General features: G+C 38.8%; 1 protein-coding gene across 5 annotated transcripts in view; it reads left to right on the top strand.

The window, feature by feature from the left end:
* Positions 1 to 2922: 2922 nt before the first annotated feature.
* Positions 2923 to 21443, top strand: part of TEX15 (testis expressed 15, meiosis and synapsis associated) — a 90818-nt gene continuing 72297 nt past the window's right edge. The window contains exons 1-2 of one of the 5 annotated variants that reach the window (XM_073902416.1): positions 2923 to 3005; positions 16073 to 16148. The gene's annotated coding sequence lies outside the window, so the exon portion shown is untranslated. The other 4 variants (XM_073902420.1, XM_073902418.1, XM_073902417.1 and 1 more) reach the window with 4 other exon arrangements.

The raw sequence follows: 21443 nt of genomic DNA, 5'->3' as shown, positions 1-21443 counted from the left end.
AATGAAGTATATTGGGGCGCCTGGGTGGCTCAGTCATTAAGCGTCTGCCTTCGGCTCAGGTCATGATCCCAGGGTCCTGGAATCGAGCCCCCATCAGGCTCCCTCCTCCACAGGAAGCCTGCTTCTCCCTCTCCCACTCCCCCTGCTTGTATTCCCTCTCTCACTGTGTCTCTCTCTGTCAAATAAATAAAATCTTTTAAAAAAATAAAAATAAAAAATGAAGTATATCTAAGGAAATAATAAAGAATAAAACAAAAATTTTCTAGATAATGGAAAATATATGGTAGATTTTTTTTTCCAGAATTTCAAAAGGAAACAAAAATGGGAATAGAGGAAATAGGTACAATGTTGTAGGTTTGGTGGTGTTCACAAGATAATTCTTTTGCTCAGTTTCTTTCTTTTATTTTTTAAAGATTTCATTTATTTGACAGAGCAGGAGAAAGAACAAGAGAAAGCACAGCAGGGTGAGCAGCAGAGAGAGAGGGACAAGCAGGTTCCCCACTGAGCAGTGAGCCCAATGCAGGGCTTGATCCCAGGACCCCAGGATCATGACCTGAGTGGAAGGCAGACACGTAATCAACTGAGCCACCCAGGCGCCCTTCTTTTGCTCAGTTTTGTCATGACATTTTACCTTTGACCTTTCTATACAGAGAGCAAACTAGTGGTTGCCAGAGGGGAGGGGAGGGGGGATAGGTGAAACAGTTGAAATTGATTAGGAGGTATAAAATTCTGCTTATAAAATAAATCACAAGGATGAAAAGTACAGCATAGGAAATATAATCAATAATATTATAATAACTTTGGTGACAGATGATAACTACATTTACTGTGGTGAGCATTTCATAATGCATATAATTGTCAAATCAGTATGTTGTACACCTGAAACTAATATATGTTAACTATAGGTCAATTGTAAAAAATAACATCTATTTTTTTCCTACTGATGACATATGTCCACTGTAAGAAATTTTAAAGTTACAGAAAAACACAAAGAAGAAGATAAAAATCACCTATAACCCTGAAACACACTGGCTTTCTTGGAAATCACTTTTTGCTTTCCTGTATATTTTAACCATGCAAGTATGCACCCCTAAATGAGCTTAGTTTGCTTATTTTTGAACTGTATATAAATGGCAACTCACAATATGTATTCTTTTCTGCTTGTTTCTTTCCCTCACCATTGTGTATTTCCTAATGTACACCATTGTGTATTTCCATATAAGTAGTTTATTGTTTTCATTGCTGTTAAATATACCAGTGGATGAATAACCACCATTTTTGTTGATAGATATTTGGGCTGTTTCCAGTATTTGGCTCTTATGAATAGTGTTGGTATGAAATTCTTATACATATCCCTTGGGTGCAAATTCCTAGAAGTATAATTGCTGGGTGCCCTAATTTTTTTTCTTTTTTTAATTTTTATTTTTAAGTAGGCTCCATGCCCAGCGTGGAGTCCAATGTGGGACTTGAACTCACAACCCTGAAATCAAGACCTGAGCTGAGATCAAGAGTCCAAAGCTTAACCAAATAAGCCACTCAGGGGCTCCTGGTACCCTAATATTTAAGTGTAAAAGGAAGGATAAAGGGGTACCTGGCTGGCTCAGTTGGTAGAGCTTGCCATTCTTAATCTCAGGGTCCTGAGTTCGAACCTCTTGTTGTGTGTAGAGATTACTTAAAATAAAACAAAAGGAAGGATAAGGGTCAATGGAGGAGAAAATGAGAACTAGATCAATCTCACTGCCCTGAGATCCTTACCTGAACCAAAACCAAGAGTCTGTGGCTTAACCAACTGAGCTACCAAGGCGCCCCTCAAAACAGATGATTAAGAGGAACAATATTTTATTTCACACATGGAGTAATACTGAAACTTAAAAAAAATTTTTTTAAATACATTTCATAGGCACATAAACAAGGAGCAGTTCTTATTACTTTGGGGAGAGTCACATATCTGAGAGTCTGATAAAAGTTACAGAACCTTTTCCCACTAAATTGAAGTTAAACATTTCATACTGCTTTAGTGTATTCATGGATCCCTGAAGCTCCCTCTTCATCCAAATTAAAATGAAGGAACAAAAACCTTGCTGTGTTCTGATTTCTTTAAAAAAATATGTCTCATGACATGCCACATTCAGGTTTTAAAGTACCTTTAAAATTTGCCTTATAATAAGTGACTATTGGAAAATGAAAAGTCGCATCATTCTGGTTCCTTGCCTTTACGCATAAATACTACAGGATGCTTTAGGTGTTCAACTGAGAAATTTAATCCAAGTTACCATACTGGAGTACCTGGATTCTCTGGTCTACACAATCCTTGAATAGGGCTGTAAGAGCCATGCTACAAAGAATTAATTTTCTGGATGCAAGGAGTTCTAAAAATCTTGATATTTTAGGTCCCCCAAACTTGTGATGTGTTTGCTACCTCCAGGCTCAAACCCTAGCTAAGACAGTTGGCCATTACCCGTGGAACATATAAAGTCCTTCCAAAATTTTTAAATTATAAAGTCAACCAAAAATGTACCAGAATGGCCCCTTCATAAGAACTGAGGATGCATGGAGGGTTACGTAAGCAAGGCTCATTCTGTTCAATTTAGGGAAGAGAACCCATGCTTCCATCTGAGTGGAAAGGATGCCAGTAGCAGGCATACTCCTTTCATGTAGTCATTCAACAAATGTTTGTTGAGAGCCTACTATGTGCAAATGGACTACGCACTTAAAACGCGTTTCACACAACCGTTCTATGAAGTCCATCCCTACTCAGCCCCCAGCCCCCAACCCCCAGCCCTTCAGAACTCTCCAGACAGGCCCTCTTGCTCCACCCACTGCGCAGGCGTAGAAGCTACCTAACCCCCCTCCAGAAGTCTCTGCGCGTGCGTGCGCACGTGCCCACGTGCCTTCCAAGTACCACTTTGTTCCTGAAGTTTCCTAGGAGGGAGGTGCGAGCAGTTTTGTTTCGCAGTGAAGATTTAGATTCTGAGGAACTGACTGGACGGACAAGGCTGCCTAAGGTTTGTGGGGAATGTGGTGGCGAGGCGGTTTAGAAGCTGGCAAGGTTCTTGGTGAATTAGAAAAGGAAAGAATGTTAATTATCACGAAGCTCAGGGATTTTTTTTTCTAAAAGATTTTTATTTTTTTTTTTAAGATTTTATTTGAGAGAGAGAAAATGAGAGAGAGAGCACGAGAGGGAAGGGGGTCAGGTGGAGCAGCAGACTCCCTGCTGAGCAGGGAGCCCGACATGAGACTCGATCCCGGGACTCCGGGATCATGACCTGAGCCGAAGGCAGTCGCTTAACCAACTGAGCCACCCAGGCGCCCAAAAAAGATTTTTATTTTTTTAAGTCATCTCTACACTCAAGGTGGGGCTTGAATTTACAACCCCAAGATCGAGTCACAGGCCCCACCCACTAAGCCAGCCAGGTGCCCTGAAGTTCAGAGATTCTTGAGCCCAAAGGTGGGCCTTCGATGGGCTTGGGCGCCCTGGTACTAAGTGTAAAGTACTAGCTTCCCTCAGATGAGCTACTAACACGCTCGCGCCCTCTTTGCTCCTGTGAAGAGAGCCACTGAGGTAGCTCAGCGCCTCCCTTAGCAGGTGGAGAAAATGAGGCACTGGGGGGGAGGGAGGAACTCTATAGCTTGGGCGTGGGCAGGATTTCGGCCCCCTCGATTCTCGGTCCCAGAAGATGGAAGGGAGCAGTGCGAATCCTGCGTGCCTCAGCGCGGAGCCGGGCGCGTCAGGCGTTCCATTAGCCTTCGTTTTGGGCCTCGGCCCCCCGGCCAGGTGCACTTTCGCGGGGGCGGGGCGGGACCGCTCTCGGAGGCGGGGCTTCGCCGGGGCCGCCGCCCACTCCGTCCGCAACTTCGCACCCACGCGCGACCCAGCGACTCTCGAGCGTGGCAGCGGGGAACGCCGAACGCAGCCCGGGTGACTGCTGCTCTGGCGCCGCCGCGAGGCGCTGAACCGCCCGGGCCACCCGGGCCCTCCGCGAGCCGCGTCGCGGCGGAGCAGAGCCCGCGCTCGGACGATGCCCGCCGGCGCCGGCCGCCCGCTGTCTCGCTGCAGGAGCCGGTGGACGTGGGGGCGCTCGGGTAGGCGAGGGCGGCTCGGGAGGCGGGCGTGCAGGGTGAGCCCGAGGTGAGCATCCCCCGACGGCCGACCGGGCTGGCGGGCGGGCGGCCCTACGCGCCCGGAGAGGCGGCCGCCGCGTGTCCGTGGCGCTTTGGCGGTTGTAAGGGCTGAGCGGAGGTTTTGCGAGACTGCTTCGCCTTGATAGTTCTTGACTTCTTGGTTCATCTCTTTGAACATACTGAAACTTCTCGGGTCCCACAGTGGTGTGGGTGCAGAAAAAGCCTCCTGACCGTCAGGTAGTTGAGTATGAGCCACTACCTAAGCCCATTCCTACTCAGATGTTTTAAGACAATTTCCATCATTTCCACTGAAGATTGAATTTATTTGGAATGCTCAGCTTCAGGTAGGTACGCGGCCGCTCTGGTGGCCGGGTGGAAAACACTGTTGAGTCATGATGTTACAGAAAGTGGAAAGGTCGAGGGTTATTGGTAACTCCAAGGCTTTAAAAGAGAACACAGTTCCCTTCAAGTTTGGAGTAAGTCAGAGGGGGAGACGAACCAGGAGAGATGATGGACTCTGAAAAACAAACTGAGGTTTCTAGAGGGGAGGAGGGTAGGGGGATGGGTTAGCCTGGTGATGGGTATTAAAGAGGGCACATTCTGCGTGGAGCACTGGGTGTTATGAACAAACAATGAATCATGGAACACTACATCAAAACAAATGATGTAATATATGGTGATTAACATAACAATAAAAATTTAAAAAAATCGTGGGCTCCAAGTGCAAAGTAAAGGACCCCAACACCGTAAGTGCATTGTTTGCCTTTTGGGGTGAGAGCTGAATGTGGGACTATTCCGAAGTATAAAGTGGAAGTAACACAAAATTATAATTCGCTTAAGTTTTTAAATTTGCTGTTTGACAATTGTGTTAAGTGTGTATGTGTAGAGGGAACAGAAATGGTACAAGCTTTTAAAAAAGGGTCATTGAATTCACATTTTAAAAATAGTTAATTTTATTAGTCTAAAAAGGCCTTAGGCTGCATTCAAAATATGTCGTTTTGGAAAGGAGGGTACATTTTAACATTAGAGGCCAAGCGTACTGGAGGAGTGAAATCATTATTTATAGATATTTTCAGGGTTCTGTCATTGCTCATTTTGTTAAAAGCTTCTAATTTAAACAGAAACTCACCCAAACTGTCTTTATATCTTATTGCCCAGATATTTTAAAATCTGAACCTAATCAAAAAGATGTCAAAATTTTGGAGATAGTGCCTAAGTGTATTAAACAGTCATGCACATTTTCTTTTTAAATTTTTGTTGAAAAATTCGGGGCCCCTGACTGGCTCAGTTAGAGAAGCATCTGACTCTTGATCTCAGGGTCATGAATTTGAGCCCCATGTTGGGTGTAGAGATTACTTACATAAAACTTTAAAACACCGAATGAAGAAATCCTATGACTAGGGAAAAATTGGAATTCTTTTTAGAGGTGAGCTGTTAACCAGCATGAAAAATAATATAACTTTTATTTACATTTTCTGAAATTTTAATTCTAATGGCTAGTGATAATTTTAATTTTAGTATGTCTCTCAGCCATATTTTTATAGTTTAATACATTAAAAATGTTCTATTATTTTGCAGTATATACATATGAGATCATTACGTTATACACCTGAAACTAGTAAAATGTTATATGTTGTTTATATTTAAATTTTTTGAATGTTTTGTACAACCAGTAAAATATAGTTACAGTATTTTTATTAATAAAATATATCATGGTTCTTTACTCAATTGCAAGTGACTTGAGGATTACTTTCTCTCTGAGTACATCAACTACTAGGGCACTTTTATAAAGTTATTTTTTATTATATTGAAGGATGATACACTGTACTTGAATTGCAGAATTTTTAAATTAGAGAAAACAATCACCGTTTTCATAATACCTGAAGATTAATTTTAGAAAATTGGCAATTATGTTTTTTTAAATATTTTTTTAAGATTTTATTTATTTATTCATGAGAGACAGAGGGAGGGGGAGAGAGAGAGAGAGAGAAGCAGAGGGAGAAGCAGGCTCCCAGGGAGCAGGGAGCCCGATGCGGGACTCGATCCCAGGACCCCAGGATCATGACCTGAGCCAAAGGCAGATAGATGCTTAACCATCTGAGCCACCCAGGCGCCCCAGCAATTATGTTTTCTGATAGATGTGTTATTTTGGTCTGCTTTTGCTGTGTTCCTGTTTTTTCTCTCATTTATTTCTAAAGACTTTTGCTTTCACGAAGGAGGATTTAGGGGATTTGAAGTGCCTGCATGTTATCCTGTTAGATGTGATGGAATCTGATGAACTGCAAACTGTGAATGTGTTGCACAGTTGGGATTAGTTTTCCTTTAACTCTTACCTTTTTTCTATTAATATTTGTTACTTATTTTTATCAAAAAGGAACTTTTTTGTTTAACAAATACTTCCAGAATACCAGTGTTTTAGTCATTGATTTTTTTGTGTTTATAAGTGATAGGCTGATTGGTTTTTACTTTGTAATACTTTCAGTTTTATAAGGTTAGTCCAGGTGTATGCTTAGATTGTTAGAAATTAACTTTTTAGGAATAGCTCTTTTACAAGGTGAAGTAAAGTTGCATAGCAAGCTTAGCAAACTTCAGAAAATTTTAAACTCCTATATAGAATAAATTTGATGATTGCTTTAATGAGCAATTTTGCCTGTTAAGATGGTCCCTGAAGTCTGGTAGCAACTCTATATCCTTGGAATGTATAATCCACATAATGCAAAGCCTTTGTAATTATTGCTGTTTGAAACTAATGATAGTTGCTCCTGAGAGTCTGTCTTCAATTACAACAGCTGAGACTTTGGCAAAGCTGCAGCTACTGCTTTCACTGGTGTGGCTGTGGATATATGTGAACAATTAAATCCTTATCAGAACATAATTTTCGTATTGGAGGTCTTTGGTAGTGCTTATTAGATGCTAGGTATATAAAAATATTTTGATTTTTAGTTTTTTCTGACAAGTTTTTTAAGCTACTGTAACTCAACGAGGATTTGGAGGACAATATTGCATAGAGAAAATCACTGTTGTACCTAGTTTGTCAGGATACAGTTGTGAAACCTGCGCACACACGTCAAGGGGGGAAATACTTTTTGCCAGTGAAGGTAAAACTTAATTTCTTTTTCACTTTTATAAGCATAAGCTTGTTAGCACTGGTACGTTTATAGGCAGAACAGCAAAACTGCAAAGTGTATGAGTGAGAAAGAGGAAGGAAGAGGAGGGGAATGAGTGAATGGCATTTTTTTTTTATATTAAATCAGCAGGGACCATTGTAATCCTCTTGTCTAGAGGTTCTTAGGATACGTGGACTTCAGCGGTTACTTGAAGCCCCTGATTGTTTGCAAAAAATGTGTGGATTGTGTTAATTTTTGCTGAGGTGAACACATGTGGCTTCATCAGACTCTAAAAGGTGTGAGTCCCTCTCCCTCAAAACAGATTTAGTAGTAATAAACTTGAGGTTGTTCTACAGGAACACATTACCAATTTTATAAGCTGAAATAGCTAGATATTAGCATAACTAGGACTCAAACTTAAATTTTTGACTGTCAATCCTTTGCTGCTTTCATTAGTGCACAGTTATGGCACCTTGTAATGACCTCTTTTTTGATAGGCCAGTCTTCGGTACTGTGTGGCTTACAAGTAAAGCTTTTAGAGAGACATGTCATGTAAGCATTTTAATGACAGGTCTTAATAGGAATTATGAGCAAAAAATGGATTATATGTAAAGGAAGATATGAACAAATATTTCCTAATATAAATAGATGAAAACATTGCCACAGTTTTGTGCCAATATTTTAAAATAACAAATCCAAAAGGGAAAAAACTTTTATACAATCAAATTCTTTGTTAGAATTACATATTGTAATAGCGGTCAGGGAAGTCCGTAAGCCCTTTGACCTTGGGTTTATACTTTTTTTTTTTTTAAGTTTCTATTCAAATTCCAGTTACTAAAACAATGCAACACCAGTTTCAGGTGTACAACATAGTGATTCAGCACCTCCACACAACACCCAATGCCCACCACAGCAATCCCCATCACCCATTCCCCGCTCCCCACCAATTTCCTCTCCACAGCCAAGAGTCTATTTCTTGGTCTGCCACCCTTCCCCCTGACCCCCTTGCTTGTCTGTTTTATCTCCTAATTTCCACATGTGAGTGAAACTGCACAGCATCGTCCCTCTCCAGCTGACCCACCCTGCCCCGCAGAACACTCTCCAGGTTTATATATCCTTTATATTCTGTGGGGTTTATTGTATATGATGACATATTTAGGCAAGGAATAGGAAGCAACTTCAGCAAATAGCAAAAGGACAGATTTTAAAGAAAAGTTCCACAAATCCCTCTTTCTCTCTCAAAAACCCAACCTTTTGTTTTTGCATTTGTCTTTCAAGCCCATTTCAATCAGCTAAACCTAGTATTGTATTTTTTCCAAGTTTATTATGTGACTGCCCATCTGAGGTATTTAGCAAATACAAATACATGCACTTTATATATTTTTGTTCTCTCTTAAAGCTAAAAAGAGAATAGGGCTTCACAGGTCAATAAAAAACTACTTGAAAAAAGGATGAATGTTAGATGATTAACATTAAACTCTAAGAATTTAAAAATTATATCTCCTTACGTAATTAAACATGCACTAATAATAATAGCCAACACTCAGCACTTTGTTGTTAGTGTCGTATGTATTATACATATTAATTTAGTTAATCATACAGCAGGAGAGTATTGATTAACTGAATTAACTTGAGTAGATATTTGTTAATGTTCCTATTTTTAATATATAAAGAAACTGAAGCACAGAGAGATTAGATAACTAGCCTGGAGTTGCACAGTTAGAAAGGGGCAGAACAGGATTTGGAACTAGTTGATCTGGTTTTACCAAACTGCCATCAAAAATATTTATTTCTGATCTATGGCATGAATGAGTCAAATAATTTTCTTTTAAAAACCATTTATCTGAACCACTTATACTTAATTTTTTTAGGAAAATTAATTGCAAATTTTCTGAGTCTGAAAAACTAATGGCAGATTGTTCTGTTTTGTTCACCTTATATTTATAGACTATCTAAAAGTGGTACTAAAATTTTTAGTCTAACAGAAGACTAGCATAAGAAAAGCCAAGAAAAATAATCTTAGTTCATTTCTCTACCTAGAGTGCTATAATCAGTGTTCTAGTTAGTTTGCTTCTAGAGACTCGATAATACTCAAGTTTTGCCTACAAGTTCCTTTGAAGTCTACAGACTACTTGGTATAGTCCCCACCAGGTTTATGTCAGTTTTTTTTTCTAAGAGAGGGAAGCAGAGAGAGAAAGGCAGGTGGGAGGGCGGCGGGGGAGGGGTGTGTGAGGAGGGAGAGAGAGTATCTTAAGTAGGCTCCATGCCCAGTGTGGAGCCTGAGGCGGAGCTCGATGCAGGACTCCATTTCAAGTCCTTGAGATCATGACCTGAGCAGATTTCAAGAATCAGATGCTTAACCCACTGAACTACACAGGTGCCCCTTAGTGCATTATTAAACTGCTTCTATGGAATTTTTGGAAAAGTCTGCTTGTTAGTACAGTCAGGTAGAATCTTAAAATGAATATGATGTTAGAAATTGACAAATTATTTTAAAGTCTATTTTTGATAAGAATATTAGCAAGGATGCACATTATTATTGCCAGTTGTTATCTTCTCAAATTTAACTTAAATACGAAAAAAGGAACTTTTAAATGCACACCCTGATTCTTGTATTAGGATATACAATTAGATAAATTTATTTAGGATTATAATTGCATATTAGTGTGTTTTGGGTATGACTCCATTACAGATATGCGTGATCCAATATTAAATAGTTACTCTTTTAAAAAAAATATTTTACCTTATCTTTCTGGCCTCAGCCATGCATTTCCTGGAATAGGTGATTAATGATTGGTGGCTACATTTTCCATACAAGATGTGTAGAAAGGAAACTGCTATTGAATTCTTTGGACCAACACAGAAAGATAACTTAGTATTTTAAAATGAACACCTTGAATAGCAAGAATGATTCAGTGCACCATTCACTGACATTAAAGGGCAATCTGAGGAATACTGTTGGTTTTTAATTAGAAAACATCCAGTGCAAGAGGAAAAGTTGATTCGGTGTTGGTCAATCCTAGTTAGAAATTTATCAAACAATGTTTCATGTATAATCTGTATACATTAATAAGAATGAATTTTGTGGGTTTTTAGATAAGACTAATTTTAGAGATTACTTTGTTGTTGGAGAATATAACTGATAAATTTTCTACAAGGGTTAAATGAGCTCTTTATTCTTTCTCTTTCAAGAGTTTCAGGGGGTTAATTCCCTTGAAAATTGTATGTCATTATCTTTAATAATCTGATTATTTCTTTGTATTTCCCTAAAGTCTTTTTAAAAATCTCATAGTGGTAATAGATTAGCTACTAATCTTATTCCTATGCTTTTACAACAATTCCCTAACTCCTTTTGTATGTAATTTTCTCCTACACAGAGAATAAGCTCAGTTTGGAATTCGATTCATTGATCTATTCTTCATCTTTCCCAGCCTGGTAGCATAATTAACATCCATATTTTACATCCTTTTGGCAATACATCTGATTTCCAGGCTATCGTTTCTCTGTTTATATTTGCATAGGGAGGAAAGAAGTGGCTTTAGGCTGGCAAGGTGGTGACTTTCTTGATATACTTCATTTGCTTTTCACTAGTTTTCAATACATTAACTTGGAGGAAGGCATTGTTTGTATTTAACAATTGGGCTCACTAAGTAGTAGTAATCTTTCAGTGTGTTCATCTATAAATTATAAAACAGGTTGGTGCATAGGAGAAGGATAGGTAATCCAGGGTTTCCTCCATGCTGTACAATGGGGTGCAAATGATCCTTTGCTAGTTTACTTCATGGTAGAGTAGTTCTGTTTTGCTGTAGCCAGTCAGAACTTGGGCACTTGAGAAGGTTGAAGGAAGAGCTGGGACTGGAGGATTGAGTTAGTAAGAGTTGAACTGTTTTCTCACCTTTCTGTGTGGCCAGAATGACCCTGGCCTCTTTGTGGAACCTGATCTATTTTTACCAAAGCTCCTAAACTCCAAAGGGAAAGAAACCAGGGAGTCCTAAATCCTTGGGGGCCCCTTAACTTTAATTATTGCCCTGATGGAAGGCAGCTGGACTAGAAGTACTCTTTCCCATAGCCTAGGCTCTTGGGATAGTCTTTTAAAACAATATAAATTACTTTTAACTTTACTCTCATTTGACTATGTGTAATTAAATAGGTACAGGATCCTTCTTGGGCCCTGAAGGGAGAGCCTTCTCCAAATTTTTAGAGAAATCCATTCATACAGTATAGGACATTAAAACAAAATTTAGGAGTTCTGAGTCACAACATAATCATGGAAATGTCTGAGTACTAGCTTTTGCTTCTAGTTTAGGAAACCCCTCGTACTGGAGGTTGGTTGAGGCAACATAGACAACTGAACATGGGTTGTGATAAAATAGTTAAACCACATAGTTTAAAAGATAATCCCTCTGTTCCCTACTCTCTTTGCTGTCATGACAACAGACTAAATCTCAGCAACAAATGTACATAAAAAGGGCATGAGAAATGAACTGGTAATTCTTAGACCTTTCTTTCCTGGAGTGCCCAGATTTTATGATGCCCGATAATCTGGATTGGTGGTTATCAAAGTGTGGTCCCTGGACCATCAGCATCATCTGGGAATTTATTAGAAAAAAAAATTCTTGGGCTTCTGCTCAGACATACTGAATCAGAAAATCTGGAGGGTGGGACCCAGTAATCTGTGTTTTAATAAGCCCTCCAGGTGATTCTGATACATGTCAAAGTTTGAGAACCACTAATCCTAGATCATCAGGGATGGACCATACGTTTTTTTGCTTTGCTAGTCCGTTGCTTCAGTGTACATACAATTATTACTTATGTGGTATTACTGGTTATGTGTACACCAGGAATAGGCAATTATGTTGTTAATTACATTGTGTTATGTTGAATGGTACCCAAATTAAAATTGTTGGAGTTCTTTTTACTTCCTTGTCTTTCCTTCTTGCTGAGTACCTGGAACAGTGTAGCTTCTTGATGAATACTTGTTAAATGAACCAATTGCCTGCCTTCCTTCCCACCCCAAAAGAGGAAAACCACATTCTTGTTTTCATTTCTTTTGAATTCTTCCTTTGAGGGAACATTAATACTCAAAGTGGTTTGGGCGCCTGGGTGGCTCAATCAGTTAAGCATCTGCCTTCTGGTCGGGTCATGATCCTCGGGTCCTGGGATCAAGCCCCACATTGGGCTCCCTGCTCGGGGGGAGCCTGCTTTTCCCTCTCCCACTCCCTCTGCTTGTGCTTGCTCTCTCTCTCTGTTAAAATAAATAAATCTTTAAAAAAAAAAAGACTGAAAATGGTTTCCACTTAAGGACATTTCTTTTTCCTAATAATGACACTGGTTGAAAGATATTATTAATACTAAAAATGCAAAAGAAGGGAAAAAAAAGAAACCATTCTTATGTAGCTGATTGGACGCTTTCCTCCGATCTACCAGTAGATCTCAAACCTAGCTTACATCAGAATCACCTGGAGAACTTGTCAGATCACAGATTGCTCGGCCTAATTCTTAGAGGTTTTTTTTTTTTTTAAGATTTTATTTATTTGAGAGAGAAAGAGAGCGCACGAGCAGGGGAGGGGCAGAGGGAGATGGACAAACCGACTCCACCCTGAGCAGGGAGCCCAAGGCGGGGCTCCATCCCAGAACCCTGAGATTATGACCTAAGCCGAAGACAGACACTTAACCAACTGAGCCACCCAGGCACTCCTAGAGTTTCTGATTCAATAAGTCTAGATTGGGCCAGAAGATTTGCAAAGCCAACAAGTTCCCAAGTGATAGGGATGCTGCTGTCCCGGGACCACAATTTGAGAAGCACTGCCCTTGGTTAACTGAGACCAGAAATATAGGTAATTTCCTGAATGTGAATGTTAGTTCCTGGTGCTTGTGTAGCCAGTGATCTATAATTGGAAAGTATAATATATAACTGGGTAACAGACTTAATGATATTTTTTAGAGGTATCTGTTAAAATCTTTTTCAACACAAGACTTTTTTCAGACTTCTTTAAAAACTGATTCCGGGGCGCCTGGGTGGCTCAGTTGGTTAAGCGACTGCCTTCGGCTCAGGTCATGATCCCGGAGTCCTGGGATCGAGTCCCGCATCGGGCTCCCCCTTCTCTGTGGGGATCCTGCTTCTCCCTCTGCCTCTGCCTGCCACTCCCCCTGCTTGTGCTCACTCTGTCTCTCTCTCTATGTCAAATAAAAAAAAAAAATTGATTCAAAACTCAGCCACTTAACTAATTGAATTTGAGAGGAATAGATTCTTTACCCAAAACTTGCCCCACTGATCATTTCTCTGCTTCTTTTCACCTCAAACTTCGCTGAGTTTAGCTAAGCTACTCCATGGTATTGCTGCCTCAGCAATCATTTTGTTTGGCCAGGCAGCTTTTGGTGACCTTAAAATGACACTAGCCCCCTCATGCAAATGCATGCCCTAGGTATTAGCCCTCAGAGTCACAAGCAAATGGAAGTTTCTGAAATGACTTCCCCAGCAGCCCTTTGAATCAGCAGTCTCTCCTGTCTCCCATTGCCTTTCCCGTAAGCACGCTTAGTAAGACCCCAGCGTAGTTTAGCAAAATTCTGCTCTTTTGGTTTGAGTTGACCAATCCAGCTTAGCCCAGGAACCCCAAAACACTCCACTCATAGACCCTAATAAAGGCATGTGCCCAGGTCTTGCCTCTCTGTTTGCATTCTGCCTTGATCTCCCCCTGTGGTCCCTTGAGGCATGTCAGGTACTTCTTCCAGGACCTGTAAGAAATTTCTCTTCAGTTCCTCTTGTGGTCTGTTGTTGAACCTTGGCTCACCATTCCAACATTCCGTGCTCCACTTAACAAGTGTTAATTTGACAAATTCATAGCAAGCTTACTTAATTTCCAATATAATTTTATACCCAAACACATGTTGCTTGTTTATCTTTTTAAGTTGATCTGCTTCTGTATTTTCTGTACTTAAATACAAGTTCTTAAAGAATGGGAAAGCTGACATTTCTTGTGGATTTTTTTCTCACAACAGTTTTGAGATTTGACTCCTTGTCACTTCAATTCTTACATATAATACATTCTTAGCATCTCCTAAAACATTAAAATGAGGTGAAACTGAGGCTTCCCCCCAACTCTTTTATAAGCCTTTTTTTATTGCTAAATGGGTAGTTCTAAAGAAAATCTGAAATATATCGGTGAATATAGAACTCTCATGTTTGATAGAAACTTTAGTTGAATATTTTCAACCATACCCATACAAACATGTACATTCCTCTGCAGATTAAATTCAGAGTTACCATACTCAGTAGGTTCTAGTAGAGAAAGGTCTAGAAGACAGTTTTTTCTTTTAATGGAATGTCTCCCATGAATTTATGGAAGGGCTTACCAAATCAGTACCTTCTTCGTTAAATCTGTAGTTAGTGTTGCTCTGTAATTTCAGTGTCCCTGTAGCCAGTATTTCTCCCTATTTTCAGGGGTTTGCCACTGTTTTGCCATTTCTGAAAGTCTGGAACAGCTCTATGCAAGTGTTTTTGTGTTACTATCCTTTCTTGAGCAACTTTCATGATCAAATTTAAAAAAAAGTATTGGTAACTTTTACATCCTTATAAATATTTGTTTTTTATACACGCCAGTTGTGTTAATTTACAAGTTTATTTCAGATTATTATTAATGTACTGACTTAAAAAGTATCCTTTAACTTACTACAATTACAGTAGACATGGAAATGCCACAAATCATCAATTTCCAAATGTACATATTATCCATATAATTATTACTAAATATTTCATACCATTATTGATATTCTTGTGTGAATGCCAGCTCTCATCATGGGAATTTGTGAGTGATAGACCATCACTATTAAATTCTCAGAGCTTTCAGTTTTTAAGGCGCCTGGGTGGCTCAGGCGGTTAAGCGTCTACCTTTGGCTCGGATCGAGCCTGAGTCAGGCTCCCTGCTCTGGGAGCCTTCTTCTCCCTCTCCCTCTCCCTGCTACTCCCCCTATTTGTGTTCATTCTCTCTGTCAAATAAATACATAAAATCTTTTTTAAAAAAGAATTTTTAGTTTCCAAATTATCTGGCATTATATTTTCATATCAGTCTCTTTGTTACCTTGATTATACTTAGCCCTGATTGTTTCTTTATATTCTCTACTTTTATTCCTTTGGGTCTCTTTGGCAATGACAGTTCATTAAAGCACTTGACTAAAACATAGGCAAAATAATCAGTAAAGGGTAATATGTTCTTTTGTTTTTACAGAGTTTTAAAATGGGTAGTAGTAACATTTTCTTTTCAAAAGTATATCTCCAATGTCTATTTTAAATACCTTTTTCAGGGCACCTGGGTGGCTCTGTTGGTTAAGTATCTGCCTTCGGCTCAGGTCATGATCTTGGGGTCCTGGGATCCGGGCTCCCTGCTCAGTGGGGAGTCTGCTTCTCCCTCTCCCTTTGCCCCCCCCCACTTGTGCATGCACTCTGTCTCTTAAATAAATAAAATCTTTAAAAATAATATATTTTTAATTTTCTTGAATGTTTAACTTGGAGAAAAGAAGAACTCTAGAATTTAGAGTCAGTCCAAAGTTTTGCTGGATGTTTCACTAATAAAGAAAATACTTTTTCTTAAAGAATGTGTAGCATTTTAATTTTTTAAAAAGATTTTGTATATTTATTTGAGAGAGAGAGTGAGCAGGGAGAAAAGAGAAGGAGAAAGAATGCAAGGGTGTGAAAGAGAAGGCACTGAGACATGTGGCAAATGAAACAGGACTAAAAGGAAAGCAGAAATCAGGAGGAAAAAAATGGAGAGGACAATAAAGTGCTTATTCTGGAGGGAGCTTCTGACCATAATTCTCTTCATGTCTTCCTTTTTCTTTCTTTGTAGGTATTCCTTTGTCATTTTTCATGTATGGACTGAATCCTGATCATAACTGTATGATGGTAGATTCCATTGAGGAGTGGTAAGTATTTCAAATAATGATTTTACTACTGCTGTTATTTATAATACTGTATTGATTTTTTTCAACTCACTCTCAGTAATCTACTTTATAATTGACTTACAAATAATTTGGCCATAAAAAAGATATGTGAGGAATATGTGTATTTTTTCACACATTGGAGGAATACTTTTTAAAGTATCTTTTGCAGTAAATATTTATTGGGTACTTATTTTATGAGGATCTGTGATTGGTGCTAGAGATCGAAAATGGGTAAATTATAGTCCAGTGGAGAACATTGGCCCATAGAAAATTGACTTTAATTTACCATAAGTATTCAATTTTTGAATAATTTAATTGGAAAGTCGGGGCAATATGCAGATAGTGCTTAGAACATTAGTGTTCTTTGAGGTTTGGAATTGCCTTTGAACTAGTACTTAAACAGAATAAGAAACTTAGTTATTTTGGAGCCAGATTTTTTTCACTGCTCCATTTTTAATCAAAAGTGTTATTGTGTGCATGTCTTATTTGTGTTAATAAAACCATAAAACTACAAAAAAAAGTGATATTGTTACATTTGGTCACCCACATATTAATCAGATGGGTTTTAAATTATATTGCTTGATTCTAAAACATCTCAGAGGATGGAAATTAGACCAACTGTTGACGTTTAAAAAATAAAAGTGCCGTGCTCGTTTTGGCAGCACATATACTAAAAAATAAAAGTGCCATAATCATAGACAGAAGTACTCTAAGGAAATAAGTTTTTTAAGTAGTTTAAAAGTTAGCAGGGGTCCCCAGGTGGCTCAGTTAAGCATCTGCCTTCAGCTCAGGTCCTGATCTCAGGGTCCTGGGATGGAGTCCTGCATCAGGCTTCTCACTCAGTGGGGAGCCTGTTTCTCCCTCTCCCTCTGCAGCTCCCCCTGCTTGTGCTTGCTCTCTGTCAAATAAATAAATAAAAATCTTAAAAAAAAATACTTAAAAAAATAAAAGGAGAGGTATTGAGGCTCTTTAACTTACAAAGCTGTCACACTTTTATGATATCAGCTTGCATACACTGTACTATTTTTTGCATATGCCTGTGTGTAAACAAATGTAAAATTGTAAACAAATAGAGCCTGAAAGTGGTAGAGAGAGGGATAGGTATAGGAGGAAGCAAAACATTTTATAGTTTATAATACAGCTTTAAGCCTTACTGAAACACAGATGAGTAAAGCTTAGGAGCACACATTTTTGTCAGTGGCAGAATCAGGACAAGAAACCCATGTCTGCTGTCTTGTATAGAGTCCTTTCTTTACTATATCATAAATACTTGAAAAACATTCTTTTTCAAGCTAATTTCATAAAGACAATTTAGAAGGAGAGTGAGAAGTTGGATTGTTAAGTTGCAGGAGTTTGAACTCTGTAGCTAGGTGAGCCTCAGCTAGTTGTAACTGGGCCTGAGAATTTAAGATGTTTTTCTGTGAATATTTTAACTAATCACTGTGATCAGTTCCAGATTTTTTTTTGCATTTGGGGAGAAAATTGCTTGTTCGATCTTAGCAAGGCCTTCAAAACAAATCTGAGAGCTTCTCTTAATTTTTATTTGATAATTCTCAGATTTTTACTTGTTAACATTTCATAATATATTTATTACATTCACCCCCAGGTAGTAAGATTTTATTCTATCCTAGTAATCCAAATTAGTATAATTTTACTATAAATCTCCAGGAGTATAGATAAATACTGCATTCTATGTATGACATTTTCTTTTGATACAGCGCATCTTTCTAGAGAAGTGGTTGATATGCGCACTGTTTTTCAGAAGCTCACAGGTTCTTCTTGCCTAAATCTTCTAAACCTCAATAAAACAAGCATCAACAGAGTAGACCTATTCTCTTGGGAATTATGTTGGATTTTTTTCTTTTTTCTTTCCTTTTTTTTTTTTTAAATCCTGTTACTTGCTGTAGTGAGTCCATGTAGCTACTGGAATTACTGTGTAGTTATTATAAACCCTTCTCTGTGATTCACAGTAATGGCCTCAAGGGAAGTAGGACTCAACAGATGGCTCATCTTTTCCAAAAGGATTTGCAAATCTCCACATGGTGCTCTTTCTAAAAGATTCTGAAATTTGGCAGTGGCAGAATAAACAAGATGATCAGAAAAGAAATAAGATAGTCCTAATGTCCATCTTAAATAAAATTAAAAGTATAATAAAACTACTCGAGCTTCCTTTGTTAAAGTTTTCCATTAATTTTATATGAAGAAGATGGAGATGATCTAGAAACGTCTTTTGTTTAATAATTTCTACCTTTTGTGTGTAAGACTTAGGGGCAGGTTTGTTTGTTTTTTTTAAATTTACTTAAGCAATCTCTACACCCAAGATGGGGCTCAAATTCATGACCCAAGATCTAGAGCCGCATGTTCCACCCACTGAGCCAGCCAGGTGCCCCTAAGGGGCAGTTTAAAAAAAAAAAAGCAACTTGTGATTATCATTTTTCTCCATTTAGGCATTCCCAATGTCCCTCTCTCCTCCTAAGCCAAACCTCGAGAACTTGAAAGAGTTAAGGATAGAATTTCCTGAGTCACTACAGTGATGAAATTGAACTTTCTTTAAATGTATGTGTTCACGAAGTGTATGGGCACCTGGGTGGCTCAGTCGGTTGGGCATCCTACTCTTGGTTTAGGCTCAGGTCAACGGTCTTGGGGTTGCGGGATCGAGCCCTACATCAGAATCCATGCTGATCGTGGAGCCTGCTTAGGTTTCTCTCTCTCCCTCTTCCTCGCCACCCCCAAACTCATGCCTGCTCTCTCTCAAAACATAAAATAAAATAATAAAAAATAAATGTATGTGTTCATAAAGTGTTGACATGTAAACCTTTGGATAACTTATAAATTTATCTAATGGGATATGTGTTGCAAGTAAGGCTACATAGATGTTGCATCTGAAATCAATAAGAAGAAATGATCTGATGATCAGCCAGATGCTGCTGCCCAAATTGATAGACAAAAGTCAACAACATTCTGTAAGTGAAACAAAAGAATTACTTAATAGATTTTACTGATAACAGCTTAGAGGTATTCTCTGCTCCTTCAAGGGGTTACGGGCTTCTAGTCCATGAAAAACAATGTATTGTTTAACTTTACCTCTTCAGTCCCCCCTCCCTAATTTAACATTTATTGAAAATCGGTTTGTGTAAAGTTAGGTGTTCATTATACTACATGGTTTTTTTTGGTATGAGCTTTTTTTCTTCTCATGATACAGATCACTATCCTTTTGATTATGACCTTGCTCTTTTATGTTAGTTCAGCCTCACCTATTGGAGAGCTTTGAAAATTCCTCCAGTATTCATATTTTCACTCTGAGTGTTCTATTTGTTTATTATGACATCAGAAGGAATTTTTCCTTCCAGTTTTCTGTCACTACCCCATTCCTTTTCATGGGTCTCGACCTTTCTGCTCTTGACCTCCTCAGTGTAATGCTTCATTTCCACTTGGAAACTCTTCATTACCAGAAACCAGTACTGGTCACTGTGCTAGTGTTGCAGACACTCTCTTTAAACTTTTTTTTTTTTTTTTTTAAGTAGTCTTCATGCCCAGCATGGAGCCTAACGCAGGGCTTGAACTGATGACCCCGAGATCAAGACCTGAGCTGAGATCAAGAGTCAGGAGCTCAACTGACTGAGCCACCCAGGCACCCCTCTTTATCTTTTTGACTGCAATCCCTCAATGTGCCTCCCATTCCATCTTTCTTATTGTACTTTTTTAGCTTCATTGTAATCTATTTCTCTTTAACCATTGTATTTTTTTACCAGCTTTTTTTTTTTAAGATTTTATTTATTTGAGAGAGAGAGAATGAGAGATAGAGAGCACGAGAGGGAAGAGGGTTAGAGGGAGAAGCAGACTCCCCGCCGAGCAGGGAGCCCAATGCGGGACTCGATCCCGGGACTCCAAGATCATGACCTGAGCCGAAGGCAGGCGCTTAACCAACTGAACCACCCAGGCGTCCTTTTTACCAGCTTCTTTTGGCATACTTTGTATCAGGATTGAAGCTAAATTTGCTCCTAGTCACTTATTTCATTAATAATTTTCCTAAGGTTCTAGATTTCCTTTCCCCTGAAATGCCCAGTATTGCTAGAGCGTGTCATGAATGATTATACTGTATATTCATATCCAACTTGAAATTTTATATTATGTTCTCAGGATCTTATTTCATTTCAAGTATATAACCATTTATGTTGGCACCACTTAAAAGGAACTAGGGAAAGAAGAAATTTTGCTCTAATTTAGTAGAAGAAGGAAATAACAAAGAAAAGTCAGAAATAAATAACATAACATTGAAAGTAATGACCAGTTTTTTAAAAAAAAATAAAATTGGCAGTGCTTTAACTGTATTAACTAAGAAAAAAGGAGTGCCTGGCTGGCTCAGTAGAGAATGCAACTCTTGATCTCTGGGTTGTAAGTTTGAGCTCCAAGTTGGGTATAGAGATTACTTAAAAATAAAATCTAAAAAATCACAGAGAGAAGATTAAAAAACCAATATGAGAAATGGAAGAGAAAACAATACAACAGATAATACATAGTGTGATAACGTTACTATAAACAATTATATACTGGGGCACCTGACTGGCTCAGAAGAGCGTACAACTCTTTTTTTTTTTTAAGATGTTATTTATTTGACAGAGAGACACAACGAGAGAGGGAACACAAGCAGGGGGAGTGAGAGAGGGAGAAGCAGGCTTCCCGTGGAGCAGGGAGCCCGATGCGGGCCTCAATCCCAGGACCCTGGGATCACGACCCGAGCCGAAGGCAGACGCTTAATGACTGAGCCACCCGGGCGCCCCATAAGAGTGTACGACTCTTGATCTCAAGATTGTGAATTCGAGCCCTGCATTGGGTATAGAGATTACTAAAAAAATTAAAAGCTTTAAAAACAAAAAAACAATTATATGCTAACAAATCATATAACTTAGGGGAAAAAAAAACAGTTAATTCCTAAAAATGCACAAATTACCATGACTGAATCATGAATCTTGAATCCAAGAAATAGGATATCTTCTTAGAACAATAACAAGAATGAAAGTTGAGAATCAAAAATCTCCTAGCATAGAAAAGCCCAAGACCATGTGCTTTCATTGGTGAAATCTACCAAACATTTAAAAAAATAATGACAATCTTTATCAAAATCTTACAAATAATGGAATAGAGGGAACACATTCAAAATCATTTCAATGAGGAGCACCTGGGTGGTGCTGTTGGTTAAGCATCCAACTCTTGGTTTCGGTCAAGGTGATCTCAGGGTCATGAGATCAAGCCCTGCGTTGGGCTCTGTGCTCAGTT

Source organism: Callorhinus ursinus, unplaced genomic scaffold, assembly GCF_003265705.2.
Source record: "Callorhinus ursinus isolate GAN/ISIS: 27379988/994484 unplaced genomic scaffold, GSC_fseal_2.0 scaffold17, whole genome shotgun sequence".
Lineage (NCBI taxonomy): Eukaryota > Metazoa > Chordata > Mammalia > Carnivora > Otariidae > Callorhinus > Callorhinus ursinus.
This window is presented reverse-complemented; position numbering and strand designations above follow the sequence as displayed.